Consider the following 18017-nt stretch of genomic DNA (forward strand, 5'->3'; position numbering starts at 1 on the left):
TTATAATATACATTTGTAAATACCTAAAACGGACGGGATCTTTGGCGGCCCCCCTACCTATCACTGAGGTTAAAGGCAGTCTGACGCTCCACAGTGGCGTTTTCTAAATGGTGCTCTAGATCAATAAAAAATCAGTGTATTTTTAGCGATTTTTAACACATCGAATTATGTAATTGTCGAGCATCAACACGTCATAATCAACGTTCCCACTAATTTTTCTATTGTGTGTGCGGATGATCAACGCATCTGAGCAGTGGCGTAACTAGGGTTGGTGTCACCCGGGCGGTAAATTTACGCCCCCTCCCCACAAACACACACATACAATTTTTCATTAAAACTTATATTTTAAGGTATTTATTAATTTCAGCCTTCCGCCTTTTGAGGAATGAGTCGAAGAATAATTATTGTGCATGTGATGGTTTCGTGCATTCGAGAAAAACTAAAATCTGGCAAAGGAAACTTGCTTCTACAATATTTTTGTGTGAGGACTGTGCGGGGGATGAAAACATGTGTGCGGACACATTTTCGTAGGTATGCGCCTTCACACGCGCACACCTTACAGGGAAAATCGGTCATAATAACTAAAAATTGCACCGCTACAACCATTTATTTTAAAATGGTAATAATCTCGAAATAAAATAGCGCCTTTTTTACTATTAGAGCATATTAAAAATGTGTTTATCTCAATTATGTGGTTGACCCGTCGCGCCGGGCCCCCCTAAACCTGGGCCCATAGAGTAGAGCCCTGTCAGCCCCCCCTCCCATGGTAGTGACACTTGGCTTTTAGTACTTTAAGAAGAATGGCAGAAAATCGATATGATTTCGATTCGAAGGGCAGGTAATTGAAAATAGGTACTACTTCATTTACGGTCGGCTCCGACAAAATTCATTTATTTCGATAGTAATTTAAATTAAAGCACGATATTATACACGGTTATTATGAATTGATTTTTAATTTATTGGCGGGGCTCGAGATTATAACACGCTTCTCACTCCGAAAAAATGAGTTTGGGTCAGTTACATTTTGAATGGAATCTTGTTCATGTTATCAAGATCGAAAGGCAACTGATCATTCCTTCTGAGGAATATGAATTCGGAAGCGCTCATGGTATTCGCTTTCGCCGTAAGGCGGCGTTAGGATCGCGCGGATTTCAAACAAAAAGGCTTTGGTCAATTAATCATGATTGTGTATTATTGTACATCGGTTGATACGTATGTGTTTGATTCTTCTTACCGTTTAAAAAATAAAAAAATGCCTACATAATTTTAAAAGAACTTCAGAAACATACAACACTTTCCGGGCGATGGCTCTTACCCATTAACCTACCGACGCAACTGTCCTCGCGGATAGTTGCTAATAAGTTGCTAGTAATATTTGGTTGTACGATGCAATTTTTACTGTATTTTAATGGATTTACCTATTAAAAATACAGAAAATCGCTAAAAATACACCTGAATTTTACCACGTACACCATTTGGAAAACGCTACTTACCCTTAGCGATAGGTAGGGGGGGCCACCAAACATCTTAGCCTGGAGGCCCGCTTCAGGATGTGGGGGCCATGCTTATACCTACCGGTTAATATAAATTAATAATGTAATGGTGATTATTATTATATTAGATTTATTTCGTAGAGAGTACCTAGCTAACAGTTTACTTACGAATCCGTTTGTTCGTTAAATGTTTGTTTTTGGTAATTATAAAATTGATCATATATTTTTTCAATTGTTTAGATATCAGATTATTAATTATTCTTTTTTATCTTTTGTTTCTAGGTAAGCTGCTGCACTGGTTTTCTCTAAATTAAAACAACCGACCGATGAAGGTTTTTTGAATGTCTGTAGGTGAGTGATATTTTAGTACTTATGTATTATTCAATTCTTTGAAGGAGTTGGTTGAGCTTTTGTGGACTATAATTTTGAAGGATGGTTGTGATTTCCGGATCTTGGGAAGGGAGGAGATTTACACGAGAATACCAGGCACTGACCTTTGATGTTGAGAGGGCTGGCGCGCACTGGAATTGGTCCCGGGTCTAGCACTCACTAGTGTCACTCTCACTGTTACATTTGGGTTAATATGGATGATGATGACGTTTGTATGAATGATCAGACACCCTGTGCCGGTAATACGGCTTGAATAGATGTTCTGATTTACTGAGCTCGTACGGAGTCTTGTATTGAGTTCTTGCTTAAACAACGTCCACACTGTAGCAAGTTGACTCTACTGTTGTCCAATAATAACTGACTGTCATTAAATCACGGTCAAACTGATGACCCGTGATTTTTAAGTGCCTGGATGACAATAATAATAAGGATGGTAGGTGTGACATATTTTTGGGGGTTTAAGGATGGGATTGGGATTATAAACGGCCCAACCAGGTATTATAATACTCGTGTTCGAAAATTGTTTGCACGGTTTCGTAAAACTGCAGTATAAATTTTAATTTTTAAATACTATCGAATATTGAGACTTAATATTGTTTAAAATGAATGTATGTTGACGTTTATGTGACACTCGGGAAATTAACACTTCAATGACCCCGTTAGTGAGAATCTGATTATACTGTGAGATTTAGGAACCAACAGTGTCAGTATAACATTAATAAAAGTGCATCCAATAATATAATTATTATAAAAAACAGTTAGTTACGGTGAAAAATATAAAAAATCGTCCCCAAGAAGGTAAGCAAACTAGTAGAGGAAAACCACGTGGAATGTTTCTTAATTTAAAATCAGAAATATAATATTATCCTCTGCGAAAGTGTTTCAGTAAAGGAATAAAGATTAAAATGTGTTGAATGAATTAATCCATATTAAAATTTTTAATGTATTTTTTCGTCCTTTTAAACGTGTTTGTAAACAAATGTAGCGGGGTCAGGTTATTTGGCTAATCTAACAACGGGTTGCGTCTCGAGAAAGGTTGGGACATATTAAATAAGTAATTTTAGCAACTTAGTATCACATCAAATAACGACAAATTATGCATATTTAAAGTGTTTGTAAAACCTGTAGAAGATACAATAAACACTCACTAGTAATACATTCAGTAAACGCATTATATTGTCATTACTGGTAAACAATGGAGCTAGATAATAGTGTTGGGAATTTAATAAAATTAGCTAGGTAATGAGAAATGTCACTTGAGCCTTTACTTAGGTCATCATCATCAGCCTGTATCTATCCACTGCTGGATGAAGGCCTCTCCAAGATGATTCCACTTCTTTCAGTCCTGTGCATTGCGTTGCCACGTACTTCTGCAGAGCTTTATCATTTCATCGATCCAGCGACCTCTAGGTCTACTTTGCGGACGTTTTATAAAAACTTAAAAAGCTTAATAAGTATTAATTTATTATATAGGCGAGAATTTGATGTACATATTCGTTGTCAATGTGCATTTACCATTGGTGAGTGGGCATAGTGCCTGAAGATGCCGAAAAGCGAAACCCAGGTCGCAAAAAACGACTCAAATGAAATACTACCAAACTCAAGTCAATTAGCATTTATAAATATTTAGTTATCTAGGTTTTGGTTCTATTGTTAGTACAATTAGATTTATTAGTTAAATAGGCGGAAACTGAACTTCACGCTTTTAAAATTTAACCAACTTAGTGTTTGATTGTTTATTTAACTTCGGTAGGTAATTGAAAACTTTTAACTGTGTCATATAATTAATCGGCAATTAGTTTCAGTAGGCACTGAATTAAAAGATATACACCGTGCAAATTTAAAGGTGTCAGAGCCACGGATACACTGCTAGATGCCGCGCGTCAGAGAACTACTCAATGAAATACGTCAATTCATTCAAGACACTTTTTAGCATAGCTAATGAATAAAACAATATATATATTATATGACAATTATTATATTATGGTAGACATATCTGTCGCTTTTTAGTTTAATTGTAAATTATTCAGAAGTTTTTGAATTGCCATATCAAACGAAATATAATAGTTTGCGTTGAAGTATTGGAGAAATAATAGCGGTTATCTTATGTTTTTTGATCTCACTTTATCGTTATAATATTAAACTCAATTAGGAATTAAATCGGAATATGAGGACTTAAATACGCAGCCACCAAAATCGTCAATACATATTTTTGTGGCAAAGTTTTCTTTTAGTTCAGTCGAAAATTTTATAATATTAATAAACAATTAAAAAAAACTGTATCCTTGCAATCGAAAAAGAAATCATCATAATCAATAGTTCTCTGAGTGCACAAGAGAGATCACAGAACAGATTTTATTTCTGTGATCAATGAAATTACTGTCGTTGCCAACAATCTCTTTCGATATAGAGCGATCCCGTGCCGATATTTATCTTTCAGTTATTGTTGACTCAGTGCCACTACATATGGAGCCCTAGCAACCTCCTCCATTCTCTCTTCCCTCCAGTCTGCTTGGCTCTCTCTTACTACGGAACTGAAGAATTGGAGACCGCAAAGAATAATTAATTAAACCTTCATACGATTGCATAATTATTAAAGTGCTGCTATCAATAAATCGCATGCGTTTCGGGCTGCGAGTCGAAGATGCCAGAATTCATACACACACCTACGAATCGGTCATTCCTATACCGGCTCGCCGGTCGCCGCATCCAAATGTATATATGTTTCGAGAGGTTACGCGCGACTGTCGCTAGGTAAATGTGCGCGGTCTTCATATGCAACATCGAAACGACGTTACTAGAAGGTTTGCTTTATGGCTATGCAACAGATGGGGCGAGTTTAGATGTGAGAGCCGGTTTAGTGTCGGTTTTTCAATAAATACAAAGCGATACGGCTCGCGATCGCTCTTTACGCATGGAAAAAATCTGTTCCCGCGCTATGCGCTGTTACCGCAGTTAACACGTGTGTACGCACAGGGGCCCGATTTCCTAACTATCGTCTCGTGTGGCACCAGACGATAGTTAGGAAATCGGGCTGGAGTCATTCGTAGATTTGCGTCAGCCGCGTATTACAGGTAATCCGCGACTATTGGACGGAAATAGTTAATTATAATTCCCTCAATTTATCATAGTCATGCTCTGGATCCAAACACTCGATAAAAAAAACTCTGTGAATTTGCCAGATGCGGAATTTGAACTCGTGACCCACGGCATCAGAGGCGAATATTCATCGCCGCTGTAATATTTATACTTATTATAATACCTAATACATCACTAATTATTCTTATTTTGACAGTTGGGTTGTGTAAGTATATATTGATGTTTTAAGTATAAATGATTATTAGCAAATGTGTTAAAACTTTTTATATGTATAATAATACTAGCTGGCCCGGCAAACTTCGTACCGCCTCAGAATCAATAATCTGGTGTTAAATTATTAGCTGAATTAAATTCAGTTTTTTATTAAGTTAAAATGAATACTCAAAATGAATAAGTTCAATAAATGTGTAAAAATCAAATCAAAATGAAAAGTATTTTAATTATATTGAACTGTACACACACGATGACCGCGTGGATTAAGCGCCGGTCTATATCTAGTGTCGAGGGTCCCATGTTCGAATCCTGGGTCTGGTAAGTTCACATATTGTAATTCAATTTCAATTCAATGATGACTACCGAGCCAACCTTCAGTCGTAAATTGTGCGGTGGCAAGCCAGGCAGATCCAATGAGTTTAAAAATTCAGTTGGATAGTTGGTTGCTTCGTCTTCGTTTGTTACACAGTCGATAGATTTGAATGAATGCAGTGGACCAACGATTTGATTTTGAATTGTGAAGTTTAAGTGATCCACATCTTTGTTCTTTACCGCAAGAATGCTCGTTCACTCAACCAATTGTCATGTTTGTGATTAGCAATGATGTTCGGTAACACTTTGTTGATGAGTTCTTCCTTAGTTGAGACGAAATTGGAAAAATTCAGCGGAAACGAAATCAATCCGCTCGATTCATCGACAGGAACACGGCCGTTACCGATAGTCAGCAATTGCTTGGAGAAATGTTCGGCAGATGGATCGTTTAGCAATGCAACTCGCATGTTTGTCGTCAGCTGAAGTGTCTTCACATAGTACCACAGAGTCGATGATTTGAGGCAAGCATTTATTTTATCAGCAGCGGTAGATCTCGGAATGACTGGTAGTGTTTGGCGAAAATCTCTAGACAGTAGAATCATTGCGCCTCCAAAACTTCTTGAGTTATTGCGCAGATCTTCAGATTTCTTAGATTTCTCTACTTAAGAACATACGGATTCTTTCCTTATGATAATGACAATAAAATGAATTTTCCGACTCGTTTTCTTCTGGGTATGCTATCAATGCAATCCCTGTCTACCCGAAGAGTGATTGTTCTTTTAAAGCATTTCTTTTTACTTCTTCGTGGGTTCATTTACAATCCATATATACTGGCAAATATTAATTTTCATGTTCCCACCAATATCACTCGTAGCTCCACGGTCTTCAAGATACCTCGTCGCAGGACAGATGTTATGTTTCATGATACTATGTATCGTGCAATTAGCTTATTTGATGGCACCATAAAGGTTGATTTGTTCTTTATTAACTATATAATGTTTGTGGACGTATTAAATAGGCTAAATTTATAATTGTATAAATTATCATATTTCATTAATATTTACACATGCTGTCTTTTTATTGTTATTTGTAATTAAGATATTTTTATACATCTGTATTTATTAAGTATTATGGCGCATTGGCCAATAGCTGTAATGCCGTAATACTCTTTTTATAAATAAATAAATGAATAAATAAATAAATACATCTTTCATAGTTCGATTGAGTGCTTTCAATGCGTGTTTGTGCGCCATTGTTCATCCATCCCAGGTGATGATTTTACTTGCTAGCAAAACTTTGGCCATTGCTGAGTATTTCGCAATATTGCATGTCGGTTTTTCAGTTGGCAATTTCAACGTTGAATGAGGCGTTCAGCATCCTTCTAATAACGTGGCCGCTATCCCAGAAGAAGCAACTGCTACAGCATTTTCGGATCTCGCACGAACAGTAGCCAAAATCAATGACATGAGGAATGTCTTCCCAGTTCCATCGGGCGCGTCGAGGAAAAATAAGCCACCATTTCCATCATCAATTGCCTTCATTAACGTATCGTACACTTCCTTCTGTTGAGGGTTCAACAGTGGTACATTCGTTCGAACTGATTGGTTCAATGCATCTCGATCATATTCACGATCACGTTCCAATTCTCGATTGAAAGCGTCGTTCATTCCACGATTTGGCGTTGGCATTCCTAACTTGACTAAAAAACTGCCGCACATGAGGTAACACATGTATTCGTTCAAAAGCAAAGCCTGGTTATGTATCTCCTCATTCACCTAGAGATCGGGATTCTCTGAACTGACACAAATTCGATGTAAAATGTCTTCTGACATGTCATCCTTTCACTTGTTCTATAGTTCAGGTGGATTCGATGGGAAGCATGCCGAAATAATGATATCAAATAATGTGCGTATCTGACTTGGAGATGCAGAAACAATTGCTTCAGCGATTGCCATATCTCAATGAGTATCGTTTTCAAGCAAATTGAGCTGTTGACATGAAGCACGAAATGTTGGGCACACTACACCATTGACATTTAGACATTTCGACTATCATTTTTTCTTTTGTTTGTTTGTTTCTTCTTTATTGTTTCTGTCATGTATCAGAGATGGCGTAGTATACGGATTTAAATTTTTTGTGATTTTCTTTTATTTTCGAATGCGCGAGGTTTTCATCGTTCAAATTCATCGATGTCAGTCAAAAGCCTTTCCATACAAAATGTATGAGAAAATTAATTTTCTTCATAATTTATTTTTTCCGTGATTTATCCAATGTTTTAATAGTTATTCTGCTATTCGTGGCGGAGACAAATCCAACAAATCAAAGATCATAAAAATCGGTTCAGCCGTTCTTGAGTTATAAATGGTGTAACTAACCCGACTTTGTTTTATATATATAGATGTAACGGCTAAATTATTTAAAAAAAATATAGATATACAAAAATCTACTCATGACCAACGTTCCCTCTAATTTTTCTATTGTGTGTGCGGATCATCAATGCATCTGAGTAGTGACATAACTAGGGTTGGTGTCACGGTACGTTCAATTTACACCCCCCCCCCCCCCAAACACACATGAAACTTTTCATTAAAACTTATGATAGAACGGGACGGATATAGTGATCCCGCTCGACGTAAAATTTCACTTGCGTGTTCGCGTTAGTCGCACTTGACTTTCGCCTTCCGAGAAATGAGTCGAAGAAATGCACATGTGATGGTTTCGTGCAATCGAGCAAAACTAAAATCTGGCAAACATTTTTTACAATATTTTGGTGTGTGGACTGTGCGGGGGATGAAAAATGTGTGCGGATACATTTTGGTAGGTTTGCGCGCGCACATGCGCACACCTTATAGGGAACATTGCTCAGGATAATCCTAAAAATAAATGAAGCAGAATGTTGGGTCATAAGACTCGTAAGTAATGTATCAAGACACGGTCTGCTGATATTGGAATTTTATAATACTTGGAGTCAAGAATAAAGATAGAGAATAGTGTATATTATGATATTTTGATTCAACCACGAGGTCTACGAAGAATTTGGGGAACCTAACAATATAATAGCATAGATGTGTTGGTCATGTTTGAGGTGAAACTTCGAATCTTGCACACAGCAGACTCTAAAATAATAGTGTACTTGAATCATCATCAGAATCTTGTTGACTATTTCCTGCGACGCACAGATTTAGAGAGTGATTCTCCGCTCTTATGTGCATGCCAGTTCTCCATAGTACGAGGGTGGGTCAATAAGTCCTTAGAAAAGCCGACAGGTGGCGCGACTAGTACTGCATGCGGTTTGTTTTCATGCAGCGGCACTACCGATTCAGTATGCTGCGAAGTTTCAATCAGATTGGTCGGGTTGTTGTGTGTTTCTCGTACATTTAAAAAAAAAATTTGCTTGTGGAAAATGGAAAAATGGAAAATGGAGAAAATTGAGTTTAGAGTTGTTATTAAACATTTTAATATAAAAGGGTTAACATCAAAGGAAATAAAAAATGAGTTGGATTTAGTTCACGGCATATCTGCTCCTTCACTTGCAACTATTTATAACTGGTTAAATGAATTTAAACGTGGTCGTACATCAACAAAGGATGAACCACGCTCAGGACGTCCTGTAGAGGTGACTACACCAGAAATGATCAATAAAATCCACGATATGGTGTTAAGTGACCGAAGATTAAAGTTGAGTGAGATAATTGAGGTTACAGGGATCTCAAAAGGTAGCGTCATTTCTATTTTACATGACAAATTGGGCATGAAAAATATTTCTGCAAGATGGGTGCCGCGTTTGCTCACAGTCGACAATAAACGCAATAGGGTGGTGGCCTCTAAAGCCCTGTTGTCGCTCATGCAACGCAATCCGGATGAATTTTTTCGTCGCTTCGTGACTGTAGATGAAACATGGATACACCACTATACTCCCGAGACGAAAGAACAGTCAAAGCAGTGGATTGCGAAGGCAAACCATGTCCAAAGAAGGCGAAAACCGTAAAATCAGCTGGTAAGGTTATGGCTACTGTATTTTGGGATGCACGTGAAATTATTTTCGTTGACTATTTGGAAAAAGGAAAAACAATAACAGGGGATTATTATGCATCTTTATTGGACCAGCTAAAAAACAAAATTGAAGAAAAACGGCCTCATTTAAACAGGAAAAAAATCCTCTTTCATCAGGACAATGCCCGTGTTCACACATGTTTACGATCAATGGCTAAAATTGAAGAATTAAAGTTCGAATTGGTCGACCACCCACCGTATTCGCCAGATTTAGCCCCCAGTGACTTTTTCCTTTTCCCAAACTTAAAAAAATGGCTAAGTGGACAACTTTTTTTTTCAAATGAAGAAGTCATCGATCGGACAAATGCTTATTTTGAGGACCTTCCGAAAACTAATTTTTCTGACGGTTTAAAAAAAATTGAGAAACGTCTAACCAAGTGTATTGAGCTCCAAGGAAATTATGTTGAGAAATAAAAAAAAAATACAAAAATAAAACCTGTTTTAATGCTTTTTTCTAAGGAATTATTGACCCACCCTCGTATAACAAATGATAATAACAACCTTATCATTGGTGGCGATGCTCTTGAAACTGTAGATTCATTTGTTTATCTATGGTCCCTTGTCAAAAAAACTAATAACACAAGTTACGAAATAAATTGCCGGATTACTTTAACCAACAGGTGCTATTTTGGACTCGAAATTCTTCTGAAGAACAAAGCACTCTCAAGGAAAACCAAAACAACTTTATATAAAACTCTTCTGCGCCGTGTATTAATGTATGGATCAGAGTGCTGGGCACTCGGCAAACAGGATGAGAGAACTATGGATATCTTTGAGAGGAGAGTTTTGAAAAGAATCTTTGGGGCTATTCAAGAAAATGGCATTTGGAGGTCAAGGTAAAATAAGGAGCTGTACATACTTATGTGAGTGAAGAGACCAGATGGCATATGAAAATTCAGATACTGCGCTGGATTGGGTAGATATACCAGCAAGGCGGGCTATCTAGGCAATGACATTATTAATGGACGACGCACTCAGTACAGTAGCTAGCAAGTAAATTCGCCCACAGTGACATTCGAACGTGCATAGGTAGACGTCACGCAATATCCATTATGCGATATCACGCATCGGGAATTTATAGCAATATCACCTTTATTGTAACGGCGTTAGAACAGTGTTTCTAGTATCAATGTTCGTTTGAGCGAACCTGTTCGAACCGAACCATTTGGCAAACCCGACAAAAAGTTTCGGGAATTTATAGCAATATCACCTTTATTGTAATGGCGTTAGAACAGATTATGCCATTCGGCAGACCCGACAAAAAAAGTGAGTGTCATTTTTCTTTCCAGATGCTTCGTCCATATTAATGTCATTGTATGTAGGCAACTCCCGAGGGCAAGAGAAGACCTGGACGGGACCTGAAATTAAGATGGCTGGACTGCGCCATAGGAGATTTAAGAATGTTCGGTCAAGTCAACTGGAGAGTGTCGGCGCTGGATCGTTCAGGATTGAGGAAATTTTTGAATGAGGCCAACCAAGACTCGCCATGGGTTGTAGTGCCATAGAAGAGTATTACTGAGTAGTACTCGTATATAATATATTCTACATATTATAACACAGTAACGAAGGGTGGAGGTAGGCTGTACAGATCGGCCATAAATAGTGCACACTAAACTTTATCAATAATATGTATTTGTTTTCATTTAAATAAGACTACAATATCGACTGTGGAAAGGCAAAAGGAGTTAATCCACACTAATCAAATTTTACAGGAGGCACAAAAAACGTTTTGATAAAGATTTTGGGCCAAAGTTTAAATATAAAATAGACACAAATTTGAAGTGCATGATGATTAATAATTTGGTGTTATTTTTTCCCAATCTATAATTAAATAATGAAGTTATTGAAGAAAAACTAATAAAAATGAGGGTTAAGTCATTTTACCTGACAAAAAATTAGGTAGGTATTAACATATTTGGAGTTAGACACGTACATTTTACTTGCGATTTATGTTATTACTATAATATATTAACATAAAACAGTGTATAATAATGATATTAGTCTATTACAATGATATTAATCGTAAATTAAAGCGAATTGAAAACAATTTCAATTGAGAAGTATTTTTGACACATCACATAACCTATAAATCGCATGGCAGTGTTTTAAGTGAATTAGCAAATATTGTATTACTTTTCTCAGATATTATGAAATCATCAAATCAATTAATCGATAATCGACAATTAAAACACAATATAAGTTGTCACAGGCTGTTTCATACCGATATAGATAGAATTTACAATAGCTCTTTCTCGTGTGTGATATAGAAACTTCAAGATGTAATTTTAAACACTAACAGTTCTTGTCGGGATTATTTGTTGCGTCCATATTAACACCACACTTTTCAAGAATCGTTTTGCTTCGTTCTGATGCCATGTTGACTCAATGATTAAACTTTAAATGATTTTTTATGAAAAAACTGTCGAAATCCGTGTTAACTGTCAAACGACCGACCGAGAAATGTATGTGGCTTAAGTCTTCCTTCTGGTTCATAACTTACCCGGTCGGCCGGCAGAGTTTAGTAAAACTACCATTATTTTCATACATTTGCAACGTAAGATGCATAACGCCTTTTTACTTTCCGTCTAGATTACTTGAACGACTAATAATATCATTGATGTGGAATAAATCCTTTTACCTGGATGCAAATTTCAAACGCCCTTCTTTTTTAAAAATTAAAAGCTAAAATTTGATAATATTTTGGCATTTTGCAGCTTACATCCTTTAGGCAGAACGTGTATTTAGTTGTGTGCAATGCTATTATTCAATAAAACCTATTTTGCAAAAAGTAAGGGTTAAATCCTTTTGCCTTTCCAAAGTCGAATTATGTAAATAGTGTTTGTTAGTTTTTAAAATTCAAATTAAACCCTACTTAATTCAAGACATAGTAGATAATACTCAAAAAATACTCGTCTATCTATAAAATATCTAAAATTATGCAATTAAATCATACGTAACTTTGGATATTTTATAGATAAAATAATATTTTTTTCTATTATAGTTTGGTTTAGGTAGGGCTTAATGAATTTAAAAAAAATGAACCAACAATGTGTATTTAAGAACTTGTATTCTTAATCCAACAAAAACAAATAAGTATGAATGACAAAGTATTCAGAATTTTGTCGTATCGCCCAAAATATACCAAAACTGTAATGGTTTGGTTTAGGCAGGGTTTAATTTATTTTTAATAACTCACCAACACCAACTGTAAATTATTGTAGCTTAGTTCAATGAAAACAAATACGTATGACTAACAAAGTTAAATTTGCACTATTTATATCGGATCTTAACAGCCTACTTCCACCCTTCGCCACTGAATAACGTACAGGTATACTTATGTCATCGTTTGAATAAATTCTCTTCAGGCATACAGGTAACGCAGCGGTAAATCTGCATAATTTACATTAGCCTAAATTCCTTATTTTGCATCGCATTAATGCATTGAATTAATTCAATCACAAATTCAAAACTGGCATTGTTTGAAATTTCGTTTTCATTCAAACAGACTTGACTGGCATTGAGTCGACTTATACAAATCCACTAATTAATATTCATGAGCTGTCAAACAGAAAACAGCTCGTATTCGTTTACCTATTCCTAGCTGTAAAACTCTTGACACACACCGCGGCCCGAAAGGTAAAACCGACACCCATTTCGCATCGGACTGACGGTTTTGACGGTGTCTATTGTTTGACGTAAATAATTAAAATCAGTTCTAGTAGCTTTGTTTTGATTCAAGATAGACATATTGTGTATCAGGGAAAATCACATATAAATCATCTATCTTTGATTCGATATTATACCGAGTGCTGAGATTAAAATTAAAGTCATACGTTCATACATACGGCATCAATTATTTGTTCTCACTTTAATTGTAGTAACTATCCTGACAGCACTATAACGTTAGTATGTGTAAAAGTAAATGTGAAAATAATATTTTTGAAAGTATTTCATTTGTTTTTTATTCATAAATATATTTTATTAATTGGTTGGGCCATCTATATTCCCATTCCACTCCTTATCTCCTCACCCACCTCCTAATCCCCAATGTTATTGTCACCAGACAGTCAATACGCAATTACGGGTCATGAGAGACGGTGTTACAAAGAACATTCAGTTGCATCTCGATAGCGGGCGTGAGCAGGCTTCTAATAGCTTTCCGTCGCTCAAGTGATTGACTCAATAGATACAGACATTCAGAATTTATCATCATCATTCATACACCCTCACATATAATCCATAAAACTGTGTCACAAAGTGCGTGAGTGTACGAACCGGGTGACCCAAAACAACAATACCGCGCTAGTAAAAGTTGAAACCAGACCACGGAGCCATCATACATCATCACAAAGATCAGTGTCTGGCATTCTGTTCCATCGCCCCCACCCCTAGATCCGACCTCCTCATCTTCCCACAAAATAATTACAGTCGACTTAAAAAGCTCAACCATTAATTATTATGATGTTTTGACAAACTGTGCATTTTTTTAAATTTATCTAAGAAAACAACATTTTGAATATATATTTTAATTAGATGAAATAATGATGATTCTAGAAACAGCTAAAATATTAAGAGCATACTTCAGTGAAACGGCAAATAATTTTCAGCAATAGGTGGAACGTAATTTCACATGCGTTGCCAGTCGGAGAGCGATAGTCGACCTGTGAGCACGTCAATTTGTTTTGTGATGTCGTCGAGGAATTAATTCTTAAATCGTGTAAAGATAACTAAAAATCGTTAGAACGTATGTACTCGAAAAACAAAACATGTCAATGAATATATTATTACTTAAATAACAATAAACATAACATTAAATGGACGCATGTTGAATTTTTATGCAAATTATGTTTTGTTCGTCACACTTTGTTTGCACAATCTGCGCGTCGCGTAGTCACGATCGTTTTAGACCATGCCTCAGCTGAAGTATAGCCTTAAGATGGCGACTTTATAATAACTTAAATATTTGCAATTTAATGGACTGGGTAACCTAAGGTGACATTTCAGTAGCCGGGGTGTTAAATATTGCGGGGTTACTATTTTAACATTCCAATCCACTCACTACCCCTACCAGACCACCGTTTTAAAAACCTTTTTGATAAAAACGTACTGAAAAAATTGTAATAACAATTATAACGATTATCGATAGATAAAAAATCGAAGCGGCGGTATGTTAAAGAGTAGGTAAAGATCAATATATTTTCCAATACACACTTAGGAATTGAACTGACTGCTTAATTTTTACGCCAAATTTATTGGTTCTCTCCTGCTTTCAAGTTACACATAATATCGACATAATTTTCTTTATTCCGGTGACAGAAAACTGTCCGAAGAAGTACCAGACTGGCGCGCTCAGGCTCCACTACACCACTAAGATAACAAAATACCTATTTATGCATAAACATATGTAATCATATAATTGGTCTGTGTTATAGAATTAATTTTATTCCTGAATATGATGAAATTAAAAAAATCGGTGTGTGTACTTATGTACGCCCGTGTAATTATAATTAGCCGGTATTAATTGTTGCAATAAATGATATATTTTAACGGCATGCCCCCTGCCTGTGCTAAAATTTAGATCATGAGCGATAGAGAGAGAGTGAGAGAGAGACAGTTTCGACTGATTAACTGATTACAATACAATTACAATTATAATATTTCAATATAAAATGTATGTAACAAATACTAACACATTATCACGTTAGCACGTTAGCGGTCGATAGTCGCCTTTCGTATAGAATAGACCCGCTGAGCCTATTAATATTACAGTGGATTAGGTTGATGAAAACGTACGCGATTCATCTGTGTCTCATATAGCACATGATAATTGTAATTTAATTATTGTATTGGACCAAAACTCATCTTTGCCATACAGCGGTTATAATCGATTCAGAAGTGCCCTTGATGAACTAATAAAAATATATTTTTTGAATTATTTACCAAATCAACATTCACAAATTTATTTATTTGTAATTTTACTCATAAATAATACTTACATAAATATAGCCTCAAATCTTGATACACAATCTTAACAATGAAAAATAAATATACACTCCAATATAAATAAAGTTTTATGAATGTAAATTAACAGTGTAGAAATATTGGCTATGTTTACAATACGTGCTGTTAACTTGGTTGTATTAAACGACTAACTAAATGACACTATGCGCATGCGCATGTACCCTCGAGACCGAAATGGATATAATCATAATAATAAATTATGTTTCATCGGCGCGCGCAACTTCGTCACACGCCAAAAATACACTCTGATCTGTTTTTGGGCGCCAAAAGAAGTATGACTTCAAAAATATTATCATTTTCATAGGAATGCATCTAATCTGATTGTCTGATAGACTACTAGAATCTTAAACATTCATAAAAAAATACTTAAATCGTTTATTGTATCCGATAATATTGTGTATATTAATTTGTAAATCTTGTTATGTCACGAGTTTCGTAACGATTAAAGTAAAGCCTAGATTACAGTATCTAGGCATCAAAATGTTTCGTGTTTCACGGACTTATCCAACGGATTTGCAGCGCCAACATTGACAGGTTTCTCACTGCTTGTGTAACATAGTTTTTGTGACATAAATCTTCGAACTATGGAACAGTTTTAGTAGTTGTACACAAGTCGTAGGGCCAAACTTTGCTAATGTCGCGTGATGAAATTTCCACGTGCCATATGTTGCACATGACGAAATTTTCTATATCACTGTTATTATTCGGATGACCATGTATTCATGTTAACTTTCCCGGTGAACGGAAAACACAGTGATTACATTATTTTTATTTCGGTATCATTAAATGCATTACTTAGGTCTTCGATAGTACTTCAATAATAATTTAATAGTAGTAATAGTTGATATCTGACGGTTTCTTTCAAGTAATATGATATTAAGCTGCTTTCTGTTATGTTTTGGTAGAAAGACATAATATTTAAAAGTAATAAATAACAAAAATATTATTATTGTATACACTTACTACATATTTGTATTTATAGTACCTATTGTTTCCCATCACCAATTCAAAGTGTAGGCAGGTACTAATTAAAATTTATTTCTAAATTTTGTTCTGCGTTGTGTTTAAACAAAATATAGTTTTTTTTTAAATATCTCGTTTAAAAATAATTTCGCTATTTATAGCTAGTTTAACTGAAATTTTAAAAGTTTGACAACATTATTGGGACAACATTATACTTTAGTCGATTTTCATTTATTTATCTGAAAAAGTTCCCAAGTTTCCAGACAAAAATTCTCGAAAATTACGCACAATATGTGACAAGAAATGAAAATATAATTAATATTACATTCTACAGGTTTTTAAAAGGTTTGTCGATAGCTTTTTTAAAAACCTGTAGAATTTAATATTAATTATATTTTCATTTCTTTTAAAATGGAATTCGGCCAAGTCAATGCTAACTCAATTAATACAATATGTGAATTTACCAGAGCCAGGATTCGAACCTGGGACCCACGATATTATAAGCCGACACGGTAGGTGCTCAGCCAACATGGGCATAGTAATATAAATAGGTTAGCTACCTATATTTATCGATGGCTTAGTGCACAGATATTGTATATCCAGTTTAGTATGTTTTGAGAAAGTCGAAGTTTAAAAATTGAGATGCATGAGAAATGGACATGTTGTATATTTGAATGATACAGTATCTTCTAAAATATCCTATTTGGACGTACAATATTTTTACAGCATAAAGATATGATGCAGACGAACATTTTGTGTATGTTAGCTCAATTTCGACAAAAACTGGACATACAATATCTGTACACTAAACCATCGATATTATGTTTAACACTACAGCAGGTCACGGGGTCTAAATGAAAAAGTGTAGTGTGGTATTAGAAGCAAAACGTTCACATAAACACCCAGGCTTTAATAATATCACATAAATGTATTATGACCTCACAGGGAATTGAACCCGGAGTCCGCTGGTGAAAGCCCAGTGCTTTGCTCATTAGACCACGAAGGCCGAGAGGAATCGTGAAATAGCAGCATGGCGGTGGAGTGTTATGTCCTATCTATGCCAAGACATTTTTTCAGTTTTACTGCGCTACGGTTTGAAAAGTTTCCCTTCAGAATAAGACACCAAAGATTTTTTTCTTTACTCCAAGCGGACCAATTCAAATTTTCAATACAATTATTCCAATAATATACACCCATCAGTATTAGTTGTCCACATAGTGAGGGCGCCATATGCTAACATATTTGACATATCATTTAATACTTTTTATACTGAGATGAGCATAGTTCGAAATTCGAACACCTGACGATTTATCATGGTACCTATATCTATAGCATATATACGTAAGCAAGTTGTGGGAGCACATATTACTTTAAAACTGTATGTACTTGTTAATATGTATTTAAAGTTTTTTTACTGCTCCAGATGTCCGACGATAACTAAACGCATGGCCATCCTACTTCCAATATCAAATT

At 35.6% G+C, this 18017-nt stretch overlaps 1 protein-coding gene across 1 annotated transcript in view; it reads left to right on the forward strand.

Moving 5' to 3' along the window:
- tutl (immunoglobulin superfamily member turtle) overlaps window positions 1–18017 on the forward strand; it is a 654981-nt gene that overhangs the window by 175389 nt on the left and 461575 nt on the right. The window lies entirely within an intron of this gene.

This window comes from Rhyacophila brunnea, unplaced genomic scaffold (genome assembly GCF_057557595.1).
Source record: "Rhyacophila brunnea isolate RB1 unplaced genomic scaffold, BYU_Rbru_1.0 scaffold_11, whole genome shotgun sequence".
NCBI lineage: Eukaryota > Metazoa > Arthropoda > Insecta > Trichoptera > Rhyacophilidae > Rhyacophila > Rhyacophila brunnea.